The 22378-nt window shown below is 44.3% G+C and overlaps 1 protein-coding gene across 13 annotated transcripts in view; it reads left to right on the top strand.

The window, feature by feature from the left end:
* Positions 1-1811: 1811 nt before the first annotated feature.
* ptprdb (protein tyrosine phosphatase receptor type Db) overlaps positions 1812-22378 on the top strand; it is a 109213-nt gene continuing 88646 nt past the window's right edge. For 12 of the 13 annotated variants that reach the window (XM_027283029.1, XM_027283021.1, XM_027283027.1 and 9 more), the window contains exons 1-2: positions 1812-1890; positions 3154-3198. The gene's annotated coding sequence lies outside the window, so the exon portion shown is untranslated. Of the gene's footprint in view, positions 1891-3153; positions 3199-19646; positions 19827-22378 lie in introns of those variants that run through there. The other variant, XM_027283018.1, reaches the window with a different exon arrangement.

Here is a 22378-nt window from a genome sequence, read left to right as displayed (position 1 = left end):
GCCACTTTATCACACAGAAAATCAGGGAGAGGACTACGGTAATGCCGCTGGAAAAAAACAGGATAAACATAACTTGTCCCGGCTTATTGTGCAAGACCTGTAAACTGAAATTGCTTTCGCCAACATGAGCTTTCCAAATGATCTAGTTTCCAAACTCTTCCTCCTCCTCCTCCTCCTCCTCCTCCTCTATCTGCGCGAGGCTGCCGACGCTTTAATTACTTCTGCTGGGCCAGCACAGGTGAAGCACATTCTCACTAACAAGGTGGTTTCCAACCAGGGAGCATTGAAACACCAACAGGAAAACAACATGATGGAGAGAGGGGAAAAAAAACAAAAAAACTGGCGCCCACAATAGAGGGTAACCGTTGCTTATAATAATCCTCCACCCAGCTGATTTCACCAGCCATTGTCAGATCGTTACAGAAGAAACATGGTCCAAGCCGAGGAGAGGGAAGAGAGGGATGAATGTGTCGTCAACTTAAAATAAAGTGTGAACTCATTTTCACACCCTGCGTGCATACATTTGCCACAGAGCACACGCGGTACACTCCAAAAACCCTCTCTCACACGTCTGAGGCTGGATCATGAAAGTCTAAATGTCTTTGGATTACATCATGTGTGTACACAGCAGGTGTTCGAGGTCAAGGAACGCATCACTAGTGACACGTGTCCCAGTTTTCGTTTGTAATTACATCAAATCTCGATCTTTACATCATCAGACTCTGCAGTTAATGTATGCTGCCATCATCGTCTCTGCCCTTGTTTAGTAAGTCGGTCAGCAGCACAAACGCAGGAGTGGTGTAACAGCACAGACTAGTGGTGGTTCTCCGTCATGGCGCCTTGCTCCAGTTGCAAAGTGACAGAAACACTCAGACCATCTTCATTTTTGTCGACAGTGCACATGCTGTACTCTCATTCCTGATATGTTTGCTTGTAACTTGTCACGGCCTGCTATGCGAGGTGTGTGTTGAAAACCAAAAACCAGTGTTCAAACTGCTCAGATCTGATATACACATTATGAGAAAGTTCAAAACCGATGTACCGCTGTGGTGGATGATTCCCAGCACTGCCACCGTCGTTATTTGTCCGAGGCCTCAAAGTTCAACAGGGGGGGCCGGATTCCATCCCAAAAATGCAACTGCTCCATGAGACCCATTTCTCCATTTCTGTTTTTGCTACGACCGCGCTCCATAGATGGCAGAAGAATTTCTGGGTAACATCACAAGGTCGCTGCATTTGCAAAAAAAAACACAGAAGAGGAACATCTGGTGTGTGTGTGTGTGTGTGTGCGTATACGCTCTTGCTTTGCTTACGTCGCACACGCCTCCGTGCCAGTATTCACACGCGTGTGTCCTAATGCAACCCGCTTTGATCTGTCGGAGTGTGTACTTATCATACTGAGGTGCTGTATGCATTACCCGAGGCTCTTCAGCGCCTCATCTGCCCCTCGCAGCCTTTCCTGCAAGTAGCTGGAAAGGAAGCCTTGAAAGTCTTAAAAGCCCCCCAAGTATGGGAGTTTAGCCGGGGCTGTCCGCTTGACCTGATCTGCTTTTGGGACAATTACTTACACATTAATTGCGTTTATGTCAAATAATTCAACCTGGAAGCTTTCATCTAACTACTCTTTAATAAACACACACACACACATGCATGCACAAATGAAAGAAGGCGAGTGCAAAGTAGACACAAACACAAGAAACTTAGTTGAAAGCCGGAGTTGGCTTTAAGAGCGCTGAGTTCTGAAAGGCTAAGGCTCTGTTCCTAATCCCTCTCCTTCTCCTTCTCCCCCCTCTCCTCCTCTTCTCTCTTGCAGGAGAATTCTGGGGAGATTTCTTACTCTTTCATTCCTCAAGGATGAAGCAGCACAGTGGACCTGTGTACTGAAAACAGGTACGTACTGGAAATCATCGTGATGATCTTCATACAGACAAATGCACACATCCCTCACTGTCAAAAGCGGATTTGTGTTCATGATTCATGTTGCCTAAAAGGCTTTGCCATGTCCACTGAGGAAGACACAGAGAAGGAGTGGCAAAAGCAAAGAGTAAAAGGGTGGAGGTCTTCTGCTTCTGAGGAGGGACAGCAAAAGGAGGAGGCACAGAACGAGACTCATCCTCGGGGACAGAGAGAGCGAGTGAAGACACTGTCGACAGGATGAAAGTTTAACCAAACATCAGCTCCCCTGCAGGAGTGTGCAAACCTGCTGCCGTCACAGTGGGACGGACTGGACGAGAAGACATGCAAAGAGACAGACAGACAGGCAGACAGGACAAGACAGAGCGGCGATCCCCAGCTGTTTTTAAAAACGCTGCCTCTGATACATTATTGAACACGCAGTTCTCCAACGCATCGCTGAGCTTTCCTCTCGTGTTAGTGTTCAGGTTTGCATAGCGTCACCGTTCTAAATATAAAGCATTCGCTCACCCCTCTTCAGTTTGTTAAAAGATGCAGAGGCTGCACGTAGGCTGTGTGTGCGTGTGTGTGTGTGTGTGTGTTTCTCTGAGTGGCACTTTTCCTTTTTCCAAGGCTGTGTGTGTGTGTTTGTGTGTGACTCATTTTGGAAGCAAGCCTCAGCAAACTTCAAAAAACCAAAATAGATTTCATCAAACTCTTTGAAAGTATCGTCAGATGATGCACGGAGTACACTGAGGCGAGTGGAGTGCTTCACAGGGAGTTGCACACACTCCACGCTGAAAGGAAGTAGGATGAGACGAGGGGTTTTTTAATCAGACCGCATGTGGAGTACTGAAGGTCTGTGACTATCTTAGTGCAACATTGACTTAGTCTTCACAACTAAACCATCTGTTAGTTTTCCACTGGTTCCCTTTCTCCCAGTTTAATAAACTGGATTCAGGCGGATGCTCTAAGGTCAAGTGTCTTTGTGTGGATGGAGTACCAGGTGTGGTCTACAGGTGGCAGCAGAGCAGCATACCCAGCAGGCATGTTTCTGTGGCAGCCTCGATGGGCCTGATTTTATTTATTTTTATTTTTATCCCATCATTTATCTCTCTGTCTCATCCCAGACAGGTTCTCAAGCAAATGATTCTTCCTGGCCAAGAAAAAAAAAATCAAATCAAATCAATACGGCTTTTTGTTCATAGATCAAGTGTGCAGACGGACTCACATGAAAAATCTTGTCTTGTTCTATTTCAGCTCCCACTTTTAAACTTCACGTTCCAGGATGAACCATGAGCAAAGGTAAGGAACTTATTTCAACATGCGTGTGTGTGTGTGTGTGAGTGAACATATGCCTGCGAGCATGTGCAAAAGAAGATCTGTCTGCAAGGATGCATGGACACCTGGGTCCAAGTGCATCCTGGAGGGGGGGTGTGCGTGGTTGTACGAATGTTTGAGGGTGTGTTTCTCTGTTTTCTGACAGATGTTGTAACGACATGATTAGCCCTCCGGCTGCCAGTAGCTCTGTGTGAGGTTGCTATAGTGACTGTGGGTTGAGTGTTGGGGAGGCCAGAGTGGAATATGAGGGTGCTGAGGATGAGGAGAGGGGGTGGAATAGGAAATGAAGTGCCTGGTGCCTCCAGCCTGTGTGTGTGTGTGTGTGTGTGTGTGTGTGTGTGTGTGTGTGTGTGTGCGCGCGCGCTTCTGTTTCACTGGATGCATGAGTGGGTGCATTTGTGTGATGTGATGTCTGTTTGTTTGTGTATCTCTACAAAGTGCAGCATTGAAGAGACACTCATCTCTGTAATTGGGAATTTGATCAAGACAATTCACTAAAACACACAGTCAATCACGTCTACACACACACACACACAGATCAGTCTGCGTAGGAGCAGCATAGACGGGGATCCTGCGATGGCTGAAGCGTGGGCTGAGGGTAACCTGCTCTGCCTCGCGGACCAACACCATGAGTAGGTCGCACTTCGAATCACTTATCACTTAAATTGCCGCGTCAATGGAGCTGTTGTGCAAACTGGTACGAGCAGTAGAAATGCCCTCTGCCTTCGCGGGCACACATGCTGTAAAAAAAAAACGGCGTGGTGTGAATCACCATGCTGCTTCAAGAGCACGACTCAAGTTCTCGCTTGCTAGGTTTTTTTTTTTTTGGTCTGTCTTCTCAGGAAGTGCTTATCAGCCCTCAGGGTCAGGAATCCCACGAGGGGTTGTGAGATAAACCTGAGGGGTCTCGCTTTTTCTTTTTCATTCCTTTTTTTTTTTGAAGCACAGTACAGTTTCACATCCTCGGGCCTCGAAAAATGTTAAATGAAACAACCCGAGGAGAAAAAATAAAAAAAACGTGTTTGATTGAACTGCACGCGGCTCAGACATCACTCCGAGCTGTTTTAAGGGGTCACAACAAGCCGCAGTGTTTGTAGTCAAGGTCGGGAACTCTTTTTAGGTTGTTTGTGTAGTTGAAGAAGATGCAGCGATTCACTTTTCTCTCTCTCTCTCTCTCTCCAGATAGTTTCCAGTACCTCAGCTCAGGATATCTCCCAGTAACTCAGCTGATCTAATACCAGTGCACAGACTTCATTGTGTGGAACTTATTCCTGTATTTCTTACGTAAGACAGCCTTAGCCCATTGCCAGTGGGTTGGTGAGGCACTAAAATTATAGTAATGAGTGAATGAAAACACAGAGTTTTTAATAAGGTCAGCATCGGCCGCTATACATCATCTCTCCTCTATCTCAACTAGCCCTTTAAAAACAGCTGCGGCTGACACAAAGTGCTGTACATAAAATAGAACATGAAATAAGACATATACAACTAAGAACAATATAAAAACAATAATAAACGATAAAACAATGTTAAAATAATATTAAAGCAAAAACAGAGTCCTCCAAGATAAGTAACTACTGTTCTTGCACTTGTACAGAAGGTAACTTATGGTAAATATGGGCAGTTGTACATGTTGATTTGTTCTGATCAAAAACTAGAGAGTCGACAGGTTCTATTACCCAGCTCCTGTTCTGGCATGACACCGGCACCAGCATTCCCCTATTCCCCTGCTTGAAAACCTCCTCTTCTTCTTCCTGGTGGTACAAACAGTACGGGCGCTTTCACACCAGTGAGTTCGTTTCCTCGGATAGTCGTCTTCGTTTGGGCAGGTGTGGAAGCTCCTCCGAACTCTGGTCCGCCTGAAAACGTGGGAAAACAAACGGACTATCCAGAGAACCAAAAAATCAGAAAGCCAATCGACAAGCCGGGTTTTCTTCTTGAAGTTTTACGGCATTCCCCGTCCAATGGAACCGAGTCAGCCAGTACTATCCTGGTGTGAAAGCAACAGGTTCACAAGTCCAGGTAGCCTGGCTAAAAAACTGAACTAACAGCAGCTACAGTTTACTTCACTGTCCATCATAAACTCTGTAAATCACAGAGAGTTGGAGGACATCAGAGGGAAAACCAGAAAACATTTTCTCCATCAAATATGATCCAGTTTCACCAGAATCAGTGAAATAGTTGGTGCTGTGGAGGAGGAGGCATCAAAATTATTTAAAATATGTTGTTAGAAAAGTTACACTGTGATGCTTTAATTCAGAGAGTAGTTTATGTGTTCCCCGGGGGGTCGACCTTTAGTGAACGGATCTCATTTCACGTAACAATTTAAAGAAGTCCCGTGGCTCCGTCCTCCTCCGTGCTCGTCTCCTGTATGTCCAGTGTGCTTTGTGTTATAGTCATGGTGACAGATATAATGTGTTGTACCATACAGGGCTGGCTTCACACAGGGATTACACCTAGATCATTCTTCAATAGAGAATTTAGTCTCGGGTAGCCAAGCTTTAATCCTCGCCTGTGGAAGCGGACCGTGGTGCCGCGGAGCCGTGGCCAGATATGACAGAGAACAGAGAGCAGCCAGATTAGTTCATAGTAGAAAGAGGGCTGAGCTTGAAGCCGCCTGACAGAGCGTCTCCTGACAGCTCCTCCCAAATCTCTCCGCTCGCTTTAATGCAGTCTGAGGGAAACATTGTTCCCCTTTCAGTCCTTTGGACTGTCTCTTTTCTCTGCCCCTCTGTCTGTCTGTGTGAGGTGAGAGTAAAAGTGTGTGTGTGTGTGTGTGTGTTATCGCTTCATTAGCCTGTAGATTTCTGGGTCATTCATAGCCTTGTTCCCACTGTCTTGGATACCGTAATTACCTCTCACATGAGTCACATCTGATAATTAGGATGGACCGAGCAGGACTCACACACACACACACACATGCAGAGTTGATACTTACACGTGACACACACATCAGTCATTAGTGGAGAGCTTAACATGCAGTACAGTGCTAATGGGATTATCATCGCTGAGGGTCCCACTCATCAACCTCTTCCTCTTCTCTCAATTCATCATCAAGCACCACCCTGAAACGCCGACTCTCTCTTTCTCTCTCTCTCTCTGTCTTCAGGTGTCTTACTCTTCTTCTCTTCAAGGACAGGCTCAATGGGGCTCCGTGGTGGCCTCGGGGTTTAAGCCGCTCACCATGTAATTCTGACATCCCGGGCTCAGCTGGGGATCTCTGCTGCATGTCTCTTTCCGCTCATTTCCTGTCTCCTTCCCTTGACTGTCTGCTTTCAATAAAAAAAAGCATAATAATGCCCCAAAACATATAAAGCAGAGGTTCCAAATCGTCTAAGCTGCTGACCCCCTTAAAAAGAATTAATGTTTTCATGAGACTATTTGTAATGAATTGCATATATTCCTTTGTTCGTTGGTCTTTCTTCTCTTTATTTGAATACTTTTGTCGTGGCCTGAAGAGGTAAAAAAAAAATCAAGCGATTTACAAGAACAAAAAGATTTGAGGAAAGTCTGAAAACACGAACACAATTCAACGACCTCCCCGGATTTAGAACCGCAGCCCTGTAAAGAAAAGCAGCTTTAAAACTGTGTTTTGATCAGAACATTCGGAAAACTGAGTCCAAATGTCTCAAAAGCGGATTTATACACAGTGTCCAAAACTGTAGTTCCTCTTCTCGTCCACTTGAGTCAGTCTCCATAAGTCCCCATGTCCAAATGTCCAACTTCACAGCAGAAATAAACATGTTTACAGCCTGGTACAAAAAACAGTTTTGGTCTCTGTAGCTAATTTCCCCGTGTCTCAAAAGAGAGTGTGTGTGGCCCCAGGACTGAACCCTGGGGGACGCCACACATTACGGTAGATGGTCCAACAATAATCCACGTCTTTGCCAGCAACTAGGGCTGCCACAAACAATTAAAAAACTGCAGTTCCTCTAACGTCCACTTGAGGCTGGCTCCAGAAGTGAGTCAGTCTCCATAAGTCCCCATGTTTTACAGCAGAAATAAACATGTTTACATGTTTTAAGTTTCATAGAAATGAACAAGTTAGCAGTTCATTAAGAGCCGAGTCGTCGCCTCTCTGCAGCCAATAAACTGAATAAATAAACAAGAACCACGACGGGTCTAAAAGAAAGACGTAAAATAAACAATAAAACATCAGTTTAAACAGATTTTTATGTCCCAACAAGCCAAAAATAATGTTTTCTTCTGCAAAAAGGCTGGACTGGTTGCACCACTGGCTCCAGAAGTGAGTCAGTCTCCATAAGTCCCCATGTTTCACAGCAGAAATGAACATGTTTACAGCTTGGTACAAAAAACAGTTTTGGTCTCTGTAGATAATTTCCCCGTTCATGACAACTGTACTGAGGGTGAATTTATATACAACTCACCTGTTCACATTATATTAAGGCTTAAAGTTATGCAGGATTAAGAGCGTGGACGCATTGATTGACAGGTGGGTGCCGTTACAGAAGGCGTCATTCAGCCCGCCTCAGCTCCACGTCTTTGCCCATTTTTGGATTATTTTGGAGGCAGGACTGTCAGAAACACGTGGGAGACATCACGGATACAACATTCGATGTTTTATACAGTCTACGGGTGAGCCATGGAGACTCGAAATGCTGACATATATACACATGTTTGCCATATAATGTCCGTTTTAGCAGTTAATTTCTAGAAAAACATGACAAAGCAAAAGAAAAGGATTGCAGGGAATGTAAGTTTGATTTGCCGTTCTGCTCTTTTATCCTTTAGTCGCACTGACATAATCACCTCTCTCCATCTGAGCCACTCTCGGGACCTCTTTCCCATCATCACTGCACCCATTTCATCAGCTCATTTAAAAGTAATATTACCCATATCCATTCAATTTTCCCTGTGTTTATTCTGTTGACTGAAATGGTAATGGAGATATTGACAGTGTAGTGCAGAGTGATTCTGTGCAGGCAGACCATTGTGTTGAGTGGTTCAGTGGAGAGGAGTGGATGACTGGAGGGGGCTATCTATGGTATTACATATATATATTGTGGAAGGCGTGGGAAAGAGAGGCCCTCTGAAAGCCAGCAGCTTAAATACCATGCTTCACATACACAGACATGAAGGGACAACTCACACATATACGGATGCACATGGATGCAGTGGATTAGGACGGGGATTACGGGAGCATATCTGTAAAACAGGCAGAGACGGGTCAGTGATATACTTCATAAACACACTGGATAGCGCATGAAGGATATACAGTAAGACGGATTTATTCCGAGGTGGATGGTGTCATAACTTCATGCGTCACGACAGAACTCCATTCAAGCTTAAACAAGAAGACAGTCCAGTGGGGACGCAGAGAACCTTTCGCGATCAATTATTGAGCTAAGACTACAGGAAGCGAAAGCTACAGAGATTTCACGTCTAGGTTCAGTTCAGTTTTTGACTGGATGACCTACGCAGAGAACTGCAAGGAGGTGTAAAATTATGAGCTTCAATGTTTCATCTTATATTCATATATCTTCCATATTTTAAATGATCTTACCAAGCGTAAACAGTAGTTTCTCAAATGGACACCAGAAGTGAGTCAGTCTCCATAAGTCCCCATGTTTCACAGCAGAAATAAACATGTTTACAGCCTGGTACAAAAAACAGTTTTGGTCTCTGTAGCTAATTTCCCCGTTCATGACAACTGTACTGAGGGTGAATTTATATACAACTCACCTGTACAGGTTATATTAAGGCTTAAAGTTATGCAGGATTAAGAGCGTGGACGCTTTGATTGACAGGTGGATGCTGTTTTAGGTGGCTTGTTTGAGCCACCAGGCTTCATTCAGCTCGCCTCAGCTCCACCGTCGATCCACGTCTTTGGATTATTTTGAGAGCCACCACACTTTGAGCTTCACAGCAGCTCTTCAGGAAGCTGTGCGTGACGTCACGGATACAGTATCCGTGTTTCATACAGTCAATGGGTGGGTTCGTGGGTTCGTGGAGGACTTCTCCTTTTCTACATGGACAGCAAAACACATGATTTCGTGACTTTATTGTGGTTAAAGCTCAACATGTTGTCAAGGATACGGAACAAAGGAGGGAGATCTTTGTGTCCTAGAGGAGACGAGGAGGGTCGAAGTGTAATTACATCTAGAATCTAAATGCGGTGTTGTCTATTTATGCAGTAGCGGTAGAGTTCATGTGAACAGCAGTAACATATTTTCTCACTTACCACAAGCTGTTTCTATCCATAAGCGCATATTTTCAGTTTTATGTGCTGAGGATTTGAGGTTTCCGAACACTCTCCTCCCCTGAAACTTCTGTCACCACCTCAATAAAATGAAAGTGAATGGAATTTCATTTGTGATGCTCACAGAGTAGAAAAATTACATTTTAAATATTCATCAGAAGCCATGTCATTCTTCTGTCCCGGCTACTCTGTACAATGCACAATAAGTGTTAACAGCTTTCTCTTTAGTAGAAAGTGATTTAAATTAAACTGGGAGCTCTGTGCGTTATCCTCCGCAGCCGGGACATTGTTTCTTCAATAATTTATTACTGTTGAGTTTTCCAAAAGTCTTTTTTGAACGCTTTGAGCGCCACGTACAAAATCCATCCACCCTGTGTCAGGGCGGCTGCAGAATGGATTCATTATTCCAAACTGGGACTGTGACCCTTTTAACACCAACATATTATTTCACTAAATAACACATTTGCAAACAATTTCAAGTGAATGGAGAAGTCAAGTCACCGTCACTGGTCATTTACTGGGTCTTTCTGTGTAGAGTTTGCATGCTCTGTGTGTGTGTGTGTGTGTGTGTGTTCTCTGCGGGTACTCCGGCTTTCAGCCACAGTCAAAAGACATGCAGGTCAATAGGTTAATTGGTGACTCTTAACATTGCCTGTAGGTGTGGATGTGACTGTGAATGGTGAGCGATGCCTCACGCCCAGTGTCAGCTGAGACAGGACCCAGCCCCCCGTGATCCCGATCATCAGAATCAGAAAAACGTTTACAGTGGTCCCTCGTTTATCGCGGGGGATACGTTCTAAAAATAACCCGCAATAAACGAAATCCGCGAAGTAAGTTTTACAATTATTCTACATGTTTTAAGGCCGTAAAACCTCTAACCACACACTTTTATACAGCTTTTTACACGCATTTTGTACAGTACTTCCTTAGTTAATCAGGACGCAGAACACAATGCGCGTTCATACTGTACAGTACGCTGTAAAAAAAAAAAAGCATGCAAAATTACACTAAAAAAATCCACGAAACACAGAGTCCACGGAAAGTGAACCGCGATATAGCGAGGGACGACTGTACTGACAAGGAATTTGTCAACACTCTCTAAAAAGATCAAGTATAAACAATATAAATATACAGTATATACACGATATGCAGTACAGCTGGTGATGTGCAAATGATCATAGTGTGCGGGGAAGTCCAGCAGATGCTGAGTAAGGCTGAGTGTTAATGTCATGCGTAGAGTTTGTAGGTGCATTGTCAGTGTGACATGTAGAGGCAAAGGGTGGAGTGTGAAAGCGTGTCAGGAGGGCCTGAGGGCCTTGTTGATGAGGCTAGCAACAGATGGAGACTGTTCTTATGGCGTGAGGTTCTGGTTCTGATGGACGTCAGCCTTCTGCCAGAGGAGAGTGACTCCAAGAGTCTGTGTCTGGGGTTGGAGGGGGGTCAGCCACAGTCTTTCCTGCCCGCCTCGGAGTCCCGGAGGAGTACAGGTCCTCCGAATGACACGCTGCAGTCTGCGCTTGTCTTTGGCGGTGGCAGCAGAAGTACCAGACGGTGACGGAGGATGGACTCAATGATGGCGGTGTAGAAGGGCAGCATCACTGTCTTCCTCTGCTGGGCTTTCTTGACTTTCCTGGGAGATGATTCCAGGAAGAAACTCAGACTCTTACTTACTTACTCTGGCTGCACCAGGTCACCAGTTATGGAAAATGGACGGATGGATGGTTACTTAAGTATATATTTTAAAAAAAAAAAAGTCTAATCAAACTTCTGAAATGCTAAGTGGATAAAATGTGACATTCTGAATTTGCAGGGATTGTGACCAGAGTGAAATTTAATCTAAACTGTCAAATCAAGCCATTATGTGACGTGATGAATTGACTGGCGTGCCTGCTTCCTCTTCATTAGTCACTATTCAAACTCTACTTGACAGAAACACATTAATTCTATCGCTCTGACTGAAAAAAAAAAAAAAAAAGGTTCAGTTTCCACCTCTAATTGTCGGAGGAGCTTTCTGCCGTCGCCGTGGTCGTATTAACATCCATAACGGCTGGAAGACTTTCTAACTAACCGTAACCCATATCATAAAAGCTGAATGCGGCGAGCACGTGCACACACACACACACACACACACACTCATTATGAGAAAATGAGAGGGAGCGGTTCACCTCTCCACCACCCACCTTGTTAATTTGAACAAATTGCTCTGGTCGCTGAAAGCAATGCGCTGCTGTGAGTCGGATGTCGTGAGTGCTCGTCTCTTCTCGGGGGATGAAAACGCTAAAAGTGATTGTGTTACACCAGACGTTGTCATATTGTCTTTCACAAGAATCGGGCCACATGCTGGTCACAGCTCGGCCACATGCTGCTCATACACGACGAAGCACTCGTCAGTCCACTCAGTCTGTGGCCGTCTACATTTGGGGGCCTCGCTGCATCAGGCATGTCTTGGTCACCAGACATCTGTCATCAGCTCGCAGCTCACTGGAGGTCTGCGGCTCCCTCTGATCCCATCTTCTCTACAACCGTGAAATATAATCATCAATCTTTCCATTGTTTCCTTTAATATTCACTCTGCATATTTCTGCCTGGCCTCCTCTCCCCTCTCACTCCCTCACTCCCTCCTCTTTTTTTCAGCACGCTGAAATCTATAACTAGCAATTTGCCAATCTCTCTCTCCCCACTATGACACACACACACACACACACACATACACATGCATACACACACATGCACACACAGACACATGCAGAGGCATCCAAACCGCAAGAGCTGCTGTGGTGTATAATGACAGATAATTGGCTATTGTGGGTTCGCCCTCGGCAGCAGGAACCAATCACAATGACAGCCACTTCTCCGTGACCCGTGTGCGCTCGCGTGAGTGCGTTCGCGTGCGTGCGTGCGTGCGAGTGTTCGAGTATCCGAACGTGTGCGATGCACTGATTGTGTTTTATTTCGCCGTCTGCCTTTGGTGCTCCGTGTATGGAAGTAATTGCTAGTCAAGCGTGCACCGTTACAGTATGTAACTGACAGCTCTCTTTGTGGTTTCTATCCCTGCCGTTGTTGCACTCATGTAAACATAAATACGCTATTGAACTGTGCATTGCTGCATGTGCATGGAGATGATGAATATCTAGCACCTCTTTACTTGTGCCACGCAATCTCCCCGACATCTGTACACAGGTACGAGCTCAGTTTTATACAAATGACTTCTCGTTTGACGTGCTCGGGGTTTGTGCACCTGCCTGGAGGATGAATGCAGCCTCGACGTTCTTCACTAATGCGATAGCTGCTCGGCTTGTCGTTTGTCACTCATTCTGCTTGATGGTCTGTCCAAAACCTGTTGACTCCAAACTAATCCTTCTACATTTTTTATTCTCTGGGAAAAAAAATAATCCTGATGTGCTGGATTGTAAAATAACTAGCCTCAGTGGAGCTGGAAGTGGAGGATGCCTCCCTCTCTTTTACAAACACTCTCTCTCTCTCTTTGCTTTATTTCTTCTTCCTCTTTATCATTCACTCATTTATTCTTCTGTATTCTGCTTCTCTTTCTCAGCCACTTCCTCTTCTCTTGCTCTTGTCCCCCCTCTCTCTCTCTCTTTCTCTCTCCCTGTTTGCACTGATTCTCATTTCCGCTCTTTCAATAGCAGGGAGTGCTCATCCAGCCCGTGCACACAGACTAAATGAGATCCAGCGTGTGTGCGCGTGATTCGTGCGTGCAGCTCCGACTCTGTAAATATGATATTTTCTGTATCCGCTAATACGCGCTGCCATAAAAAAACACAAAGTGCACGTTGGCGTGCATGTGTGGAGGAGGGGCTGTGTACTTCATCATACCAGCCAGCTCAATATTCCCAAATGCAATTTCCTCGATGTGAAAAGAGCAGGCTGGATGTTCATCATTCTATACTCCCTTCTTAGTGTTCAATAAAAGCTTCTTTAGGACTGCTTGCTGCTCGCTCTCGGGTTCTTCTTTTTTTTTTTTTTCTTTCTTCCTGTCACTCCCTCATTTTTACTCTTTCTGACTGCACACGCAAACACAAACACATGCACACACACACACACACACACTTCAGCCTTTTGTGGAACACGGCGTATCTGTCTCTGTGTGTGATTAAAGTGCATATCACAGCATGTTCCCTGAGTGTTTCTTTGTAATGCTGCTTAACATTCTGAGCCTATAATATATAATTCAGCCCAGCTGAGCTCATCTGTATTGTGAGTGTGAGAAAAAAAAAAAGCAATTCAAGCTATGGAGATTTTTCTCTTTTTTCACATGTAGATAGAAACATGTTTCACCTCTGGCTACGGTAAATTGATCAATTTACGGCTCTGAAAAGGCTCCAGAATTACGTTTCTCTCTCCACAGATAAGCCAGGAGACGATTCCTATTGTCTGCGACAAATCAACATGTTTACAACGGGAGTCGAAAAGATTCAATCGGCGGCTTTAGCACCTGAATGGTAACCAAATCATAAAAGGAAGGTTATGTGTGCAGCGAATTGGAACATAAAAGAAACGCTGTCATCCTTGCTTATCCTTGTAGTGTAATCCAGATATTTGATTATAGATAAGGATGTGGCTTTCATGTAGGTATTAGAGACCAACCAGCCGCCTCTCCCTTTACATCCCTCCAACTGCGCTCTCCTTGTTAGCTGCATTAGTGTCTGTCTCTATGAAATTATGGTTGTAATTGTCCAGGTGCAACTAGGGAAGGTGCCATATTTAATACCAGCCAAGCCGCTAATGGTTAGCAGGCCACTGCAGCCTCACATGTCTGAGGATGGAAACAAATGACCGGAGAACTGGCAAAACGGCAAGTCAGTGCCTAAAGGAAGGAAGGGATAATGATGTGGTGTGTGTGTGTGCACGTGCATGTGTGTGTGTGTGTCGCATCCATACACGCTGAGAGAAAGGATGTGTGTGTCCATCAGAAAGTAATCAATCTTCGGAGCTGGAGGAATGTTTTTCTGTGTACGTATGAGTACATGTTGGTGAGGTCAGGTGTCACCGGGAGGGAGGGGGTCAAGTATGTGTGTGCCATTAATCATTAAGCGTCATGATTAAGGTGAGTGTGTGTGTGTGTGTGTGTGTGTGTGGTGTAAGTGGGTGGCACTGTGCCTCTCTATGATGCTGAGATTAGAGGCAATTATTGAAATGTCATGGCTTTAATGGGCCGCCGCTCTGCGCCGAGTCATGAGTTGAACTTTCAAGGTGATGTAACAAGAACCCGCTGAGTCTCTCCGTGTTTTTAAACTTTTTTGAAAATGTATTAATTAATTTTCCACTTGTTATCCGTATATATGCCATAAACAGGGGGTCATATAAGCCAAAAATTGTTATGTTATGGCCATCAGACAAACCTATACAACGAAACATAACTATGCTGTCTACTGACCAAAAGACGCGACCCTATGATGTGCTGCATTAAGCATCTTTGTTCTGCTTTTTGCTATTTGGAGCCCAAATCCTCTGGCCAGTCAACAACAATAAGCAATCGAGGAGATAGGCTTGATCAGTCTCTGGAACCGCTGTCTCTATTCTGACATCTGTTTGTGCTTAGAAGTATAAACCAGGTCGGTTTTAGCTCCATTTCCTACGTTAATTTGCGGGTTTACATGGTTCGTTATTAGAACGTAGGTCAGCTGAGTTTCAGTCACTTACTTACTAACCTGTGGTGAGGTGTTTGCCACAGACACACATTTTCATTTTCATCTCCTCTGCAGACAAACGTGTATCTCTTCTTATGCCGTCCTTTGTTCTTTTGGGAAGGTAAAGAACTTTGTTTGTGTGAGGCGTGGTTAGGAACAGGTCAGGGATGGCTGACGGTCAGAGGAGTGATTGAGGTTTGCTCTTGTGTATTTAGTTGTGTCATTTATTTAAGAATAGACAACTAAAATTTGACACAATAACATTGTTTGGAGCTGCAAAGTTTATTGTCATTTTTGGTTAGTCAATTGAATAATTGTCACTAAACAGTGAAAGTTGTCCTGAAAGTATTCATCTTCAGAAGTTATATTCACACAGTGAGTTAAGATTATAATAAGAGAATTCTTTTGGTTTCCTGTATTGGCAGGACAGAAAAAGATTCTTTCTTTCCTCTTTGGACAGATGAAACTAGCAATTTATTTTTGGAGGAAGCAAACAAAACTGTGACAAAAACTAGAAAGATGTCACGAAATGATTTTCTACTCTTAAAGGGAAAAAAAACTTACTCTAAAAAGAAAAACTTTTAATGAGATTTGCTGCATTGAAGGTCCTCTTGTTTCTCTGAATAATAGCTGAATCTGTTTTGTTAATAAAATAGCATTGCAGTAGAAATAAAATAATAGAAATGATTATTTTTTAAAACCTTGAAATTCTTCCTTTTTTTTTGAAAATTTCTTTCCGTAATGACCATATTTGTAAAGAAACACACCAAACTCCCGTCATGCATCTTTGACTCATCCGAGGTGTAAGCAATAATATTAATGATGGTTGTTTCCTGTTGGTGTTCCAGTTTCACGGCTCTTGCACTGTGCGTTGCTGACTCACATCTGAATGGAATGGAGCCATCATTATTGTTATTGGTTGTACATGTGTGTGTGTGTGTGTGTTTCTTTTCCCCTTTTATAATGAGTCAAATCATCAGCTGTGGGACAGGTCATTTTGACTGTGGTCAGTAGAAGATATACAGTAAGATACAATGTCTCCAGTGCCTCATTAGTCTCTTGTTCCAACAAAGTTTTTGTCTGTTCGGCAGATACACAAGCCCTTATTGTACATGACCTAGTAAAATGTCCAACAGCGCTTCCACTGCCTCCGTCACACTGAAGTGGAGTTTTTCTAGGATCATTTCTAAACTGTTTATAATGAAGAAAGCTGGGATTCTTTTTTATAGGTCACAATGTTCCCATTGAAGTTAACTGATGAGCGACATTTCGATCCAATCGTCGTCCGAAGGAGCATCTTTGATGAAGCTGTTGGTTCAGTCGCACATTGGAAGTTGAAAGATTAATGAATTATTCCCACCATAAAATCAAAGAAATGATGGACGTGTTTTATCAGTCCTACTGGTTCTATTTTTAGAACATCAGAACATTCAAAGCCGGCGTATCGCCGGAGCTGTGACATGTAAGAGCATAGGACTTATTATGTCCGGATCACAGGATTAAAACTATAAGTGAGCAGGACATCTTCTATGACCAGCATGTACTCTAAATTGTTAAAAAAAAAAAAGTCCCCATGCTGCAGCATAACAGCCTCGAGTATTTTATTAAGCCCGCTCGCTGACCCTGATGCAGACGACATCTCCAATAAAATGAAGTTTGTCACTCGTCCAAATTTGTGTCGCGGAGAACACGGGTGTGTTGAGCTCGCTTAGTGACCGTAGATACAGAGAGTTCATGCATGGCTTAAAAAAAAAAACATTGGAAACTGATAAATGAGTTGGTTGACAGTCTGCACAGTGTGCCTGCAGGGGAATGTGCGAGCCATAGAGAACATGTGTGCGGACAGTTCACATACAGAAAGCATCCATGCGTACACACGCGCTGAATATTGAACCCGTGTATCCATACATATTTAGCAGAGGATCACTCGAATATTTAATCAAGAGCTGCTGGATAGAGCTGTAGATACGTGTGAAGCAACAAAACAAAAACATCACATGCAACACCATTTTAAACGTGTACGATCTTTGTATTGTCACTGCAGCTCTATGTGTGTGTTATTATCTTTAAAGAGTGTGTGCACACACTGTCTGTGGTGTGTGTGTGTGCAAGAAAAGCATGTTTACGCTCCTCCATCTCATTTACATTACACTGATGGGAATCTGCTACAGCACTGATTGTGTTTGGTGTTCTAGGTCAACACACCCAGATAAGTTTGTGTGCAGGTTTGTGTGTGTGTGTGTGTGTGTGTGTATTCCTGTCTCTTTGTCATCACACAGTCCCGACACTCTTAAAAGTTCATTTACAAAATCATACAGACACACAGAATTTTACACAACGTGCATCATATCTGCTGCAGCTCATGACATGAATGAAAGTACGAACTGCTGCGGCGTATCGAGCTTCCTGTGCTGTCACTACAAGCTCATTCATTAGATAGAAGAAACCTTTATTAGAGCGTTTAATTACAATGTGGTGATGCACGCGAGGAAGATGTCGACAGATAGTGCTGCATCGAGTTTCAACCAAACTCATGAAGCAGAGCTACACTTCACTTCATTCAAATTGTTATTTTTGTGATTTGTTGCCTCCAGCTTCAGAGTGTAACACCACTTGTGGTAAATATGTCCAGCTGTACTCGAGTATTTGTTCTGATTACATTACTTATAGTGAGTCAAACATCAACCAGGTCACTAACAGCAGCTGATATCACTGACTAGTCCAGCAGCAGTCAGCCCAGCTCGGCGTCTGTCTTTCAGCCTTTTATTTCACCAAGCTCTCACCAACCACTAAAAGTCAGTCCCACATTTACTCTTGCTGCTCCATCAACGTCCTCTTCAGTATCTTCTCCTCTGCCATCATGTTCGTAGAGGCTGCAGGGTTGTAAACCTCCTCCTTCTTCTTCCTGGTGGTCCAAAACGTCTGCGGTACAAACACAAACACTCCCCCCAGTGCTCTGAGCTCACAGCCCAGCTAACAAACTGGGCTAACAGCAGCTACAGTTTACTTCACTGTCCATCATAAACTCTGTAAATCACAGAGAGTTGAGGCGGAGCAGCCGGAGGACATCAGAGGGAAAACCAGAAAACATTTCCTCCATAAAATATGATCCAGTTTCACCAGAATCAGTGAAATAGTTGCTGCTGTGACTTAGTGCCGTAAAGCGTTACGTACTTCTCCCGACCCGGAGCCCAAAGTTACATAGTGTGAGAACAGACGTACGAAGTCAGTGTAGCATCAACAGGAGTTAAACTCTGATAGTTCATGAGAGAAACTATCACTTAAAGATAAGATAAGATAAAATATACTTTAGGGAAATCAGTTTCTGGCTCCAAGCTGCTGCATCAGACAGACATAAAACATGGATCGTACATGCAGGCCAAAAACACACTTAGATTCACATTAAATGTCAGACATTTATACTCTGAGATAATAAGAGGTGATCTATAGGTACATTGTGAATGATTGCTGGACTGTGCACTGTTGACTTTGGATTGAACAGCAGCTCCTCAGTTTTCTTCACATTCACAGTAAGGTAGCGAGCATCCCGCCAGTCCATAAAAGTGTTTGATTTCAGAGCGGTGGAATGATTTCTTCATGAATAATCCAAGAATGTTTGGAGTTATTGGAGTTATTTCACAGCAGATTAAACTGTCAGCTATCACATCAGCTCTGCAGAAAAAAAAGTAGTTAAATGCTTCTTTTTCTGCGAATCCCTTTTTAAAATCACCCCATGGATTTCCTCCTGATTACGATTTGGAAAGCGCCGGCTGTCCTACATAACATGAAATGTCCAAGGCGATATCGGAGAGTTTATCAGAGAGCTGCTCCTCACAGGAGATAAGATCCAACTCCACTTGTCTCCATGGAGAAATTGTGCCTGTGCCCTGTTTTCTAATCTCCAAAAAAAAAAAAAACAGCCCCCAAACATTATCCCAGAGAGTCTGCTGGAGGAAACTCAGCAGAGATTTCATCTGGAATTGAGTTCAGCAAAATAATTGAGGGGAAAATATTGCCAGTGGAGTGAGTCATTAGTTCACTTTCTCACACAAGCTGCTGCACTTTTGTCCACGGGGGATTGTCTTTAAGCTACACTTCATATCATATTCAAAGCTGAACATATCATGTGACCAAACGGCTCAGGATCGATCCACTATCGATCCATCCACCATCCTCAGCTCTGCTCTGTCTGCCTGGGACGATTTTATTTCTTACCGGGCGAGGGAGTGTTGACAAAGGAAAAGCAGGGCTACACACACACACACAGACACACGCACACACACACACACACACACACACACAGACACACAGACGCATGCACACACACATTACGCACTCTCCATAATACCGTCGCAGGCGTTACGCGCGTCGGTCTGCAGCTTTAAATCTGCCCCAACTTCACTCCTCCAGCCACCATACCGGAGAGACTTAACAGCTGCCTCACCGAGTCGTATACTCACCGGGTAGAGAGGAAATTATTGGAGCGAGAGAGAGAGAGAGAAAGCGAGAGAGAGAGAGAGGGAGGGAGGGAGAGAAAGAGAGAGAGAGAGAGGGAGGGAGGGAAACAGACGCACGGTGCTGGATCATTTGGGCAGAGCGGCTGCAGCCACGGTGGATGTTAACACGGTCAAGACGACGAACGGAGAGAGAGAGAAAGAAAGAAAGAGAGAGAGAGCTTGAATCTGTTCAGACTGCGAGTTATTTTCCGGCAGGATGCTGATATGGTGAGTGTCATCTCCGCCTGTAGTTTGTCTGTCAGCGTGGACAGAGCGTTAACTTCTTATGATAACGCATCTGAACACATCTGCCGTTCAGATGCGTGTGTGTGTGTGTGTGTGTGTGTGTGTGTAGGGCTGTCAGACCTCAAACATACATAAGACTGACACCTCAGGTCTGTCCATTAGTTGTTTTATCTGTGTCTCAGGTGGATTTCTCTGAGTTCATATTCATCATCATAATCAATGGTTTGTTATTATGTGCCATGCCTTCAATGAGCTGTCGGCTTCTTCATTTCCTCCATGCTCTCATATTAATGTACATTAAATACAGTTCTGTGCTGGTTGTTGCGTTGCATCCTCGTCAGACGTGCTGTGAGATTATTACAGTTCTTTTTTTTTGCCACAGGGCTCCTCTTGAAATGAGTTTTTTAATGCTGATGAGAGATTAAGGAGGCTGTAAAACTGCTTGGCTTTTTCACTGAGGCTGGTGCCCTGCCTGGGGTTTTTGGTGCTCAGCCTCCCCTCCTTCCCCTTCCCCTTCCCCTCCCATCCAAAAAGGAAAAGAAACATGCTCAGAGGTATTTTCTCACGACTGAACCGATGCCCACCGGCACACGTCAGGCTCCGTGTGGACGTTTGATGGCGATGGCGTGTGCAGGCACAAGAAGAAAAAAAAGAGAGAGGGAGGGAGGAAGGATTTGTTTTTAATGGCAAGTCAGTCAGTTGAACCTGCTTTGAGTGGGCTGCCTGTGAATTTATGCAAAACTGCATGAACACTTTAGACTCAAATAGGCCACAGTGGATTATATGGGTGAATTCCTGTCTGTGGATTTTGCACTCTGGCTGCCTGTATCTAATCCATTTGGACACACATTTAGAAAGAGGTTATTGGAAATAGACGTTCATGATTACAGTTGATTTCCACGCGGCCACGGTAGGCGATGCCAAATTTAGCAAGCCTACCCTCTCACCTGTGAGATGTGATGATTGCATTCAAGCCTGTTTGTGCTCGCGATTCGGATGCATTTATATTCCTCTTCATGCCACAACTCAGTGTCTGTAATGTGCAATGTGCTGATGGCTGTGTGTGTGTGTGTGTGTGTGTGTGTGTGTGTGTGTGTGTGGGTTCGGCAGTAGTCAGCAGTCTTCCTCCAACACTGTCTATGGCAGCATTACAGACCTCACTAGCTTACAAATCAATCATGCGAGTACTTTTACAGCAATTATGTCTGAGTATGTGAGAAAGAGGTGCATATACTGTGTGTGTGTGTGTGTGTATATATGAGTGAGAGAGCTCCTTCATTGGTTACATATAGAGTTCATGCAGAGTTTCCATATTAAGTGTTAAGTGTGAAGCTGTATGTCGTGTTCTGTCTCCAGATTGTGATATTTACTTCAATAATTCAACTGAAGATGAAGTTATGCTGCTTTTTTTATAGTGAGGCACGGTGAAATTAAGTAATTATCTTCTAAAAATACCTACTTGATGTTTTGGAAATTCACCTGCAGAGGTCAGTTTTTTTTTAAAATACCATGACGGCTCCTTCTGCTGGACTGTCAGATGTGTTTGGACACATTAGACAAGTGAACTCCAACCTGCTTTACAGCCGCAGCCCGCTACTCTGAGGTCAGAGGTGACTTGTCACATGCCAAACTATGGATGAACAAGTGCTTTTACCCCAACTGATCTTCCACTGCGTGTGTGTGTGTGTGTGTGTGTGTGTGTGTGTGTGTGTACATGCATGCCACTGCAGCTGTTCCTCCTCTCAGAGAGATTAAGTTTCACAAGATGTGATGGATGCCAGTGTCTGCAGAGCCAGCTGTGTGTGTGTGTGTGTGTGTGTGAATTTTACACGTTTGTCAGCGCATTTCCGTGTGCCTGCGCATGTACGTCGTAAAAAATGTCCGATGGCTTTGCCCCCAGAGGGCTGGGTCAGGTCAGGAGAGGTGACTTTCAGGTCAGGGATGTTATGAGTTCGGTTGGTAATTATAGTGACTGCGCCTTTTGGTTCCCACAGACCAGGCCAGCGCAGTCTAAACCAGGAAAGGATGCCTGCTCGGGTCAACTTGTCCCTGCTACAAACAAAGAGCTCGGCCAAGAAAAGAGAAACAACACAAGATTATAGAGACGAGAACAGAAGTTTGGAAAGCTCTTTTGTTTTCTTGTAGTCAGAAGTTTGGCTTATTTCTCGCCTGATCATTCAGAGGAAACAAAACAAATCATCTACATTTATTCTGTGAGTCACTTGTTGTTTTTTTAAGGGCAGCTTCTCAAAGAATCAAACTGCATACAGTATGTAAAGAGGCTATTCTGAGAGACAGAAAACAGACTGTAGCAGTCAGAGTGGGCAGGCGGGGAGGCTCCTGCCTCAGCTACAGTTAGCCAGCATCCAGCTGCGTCGCCGCTCGCGAAAGAAGTGATGGGATGTGGAGACGAGAGAAGCGGAGGAGGAGGAGGAGGAGGAGGAGGAGGAGGCACAGCCGCGCTATTGATTTACCTGGTAGTCGGAGGGGACAGCTTCCAATCCATCTCAGCTCTCCCTATCATCTGTCTGTCG

The sequence above is a fragment of the Larimichthys crocea genome, chromosome X, assembly GCF_000972845.2.
Source record: "Larimichthys crocea isolate SSNF chromosome X, L_crocea_2.0, whole genome shotgun sequence".
Classification (NCBI taxonomy): Eukaryota; Metazoa; Chordata; class Actinopteri; family Sciaenidae; genus Larimichthys; species Larimichthys crocea.
This window is presented reverse-complemented; position numbering and strand designations above follow the sequence as displayed.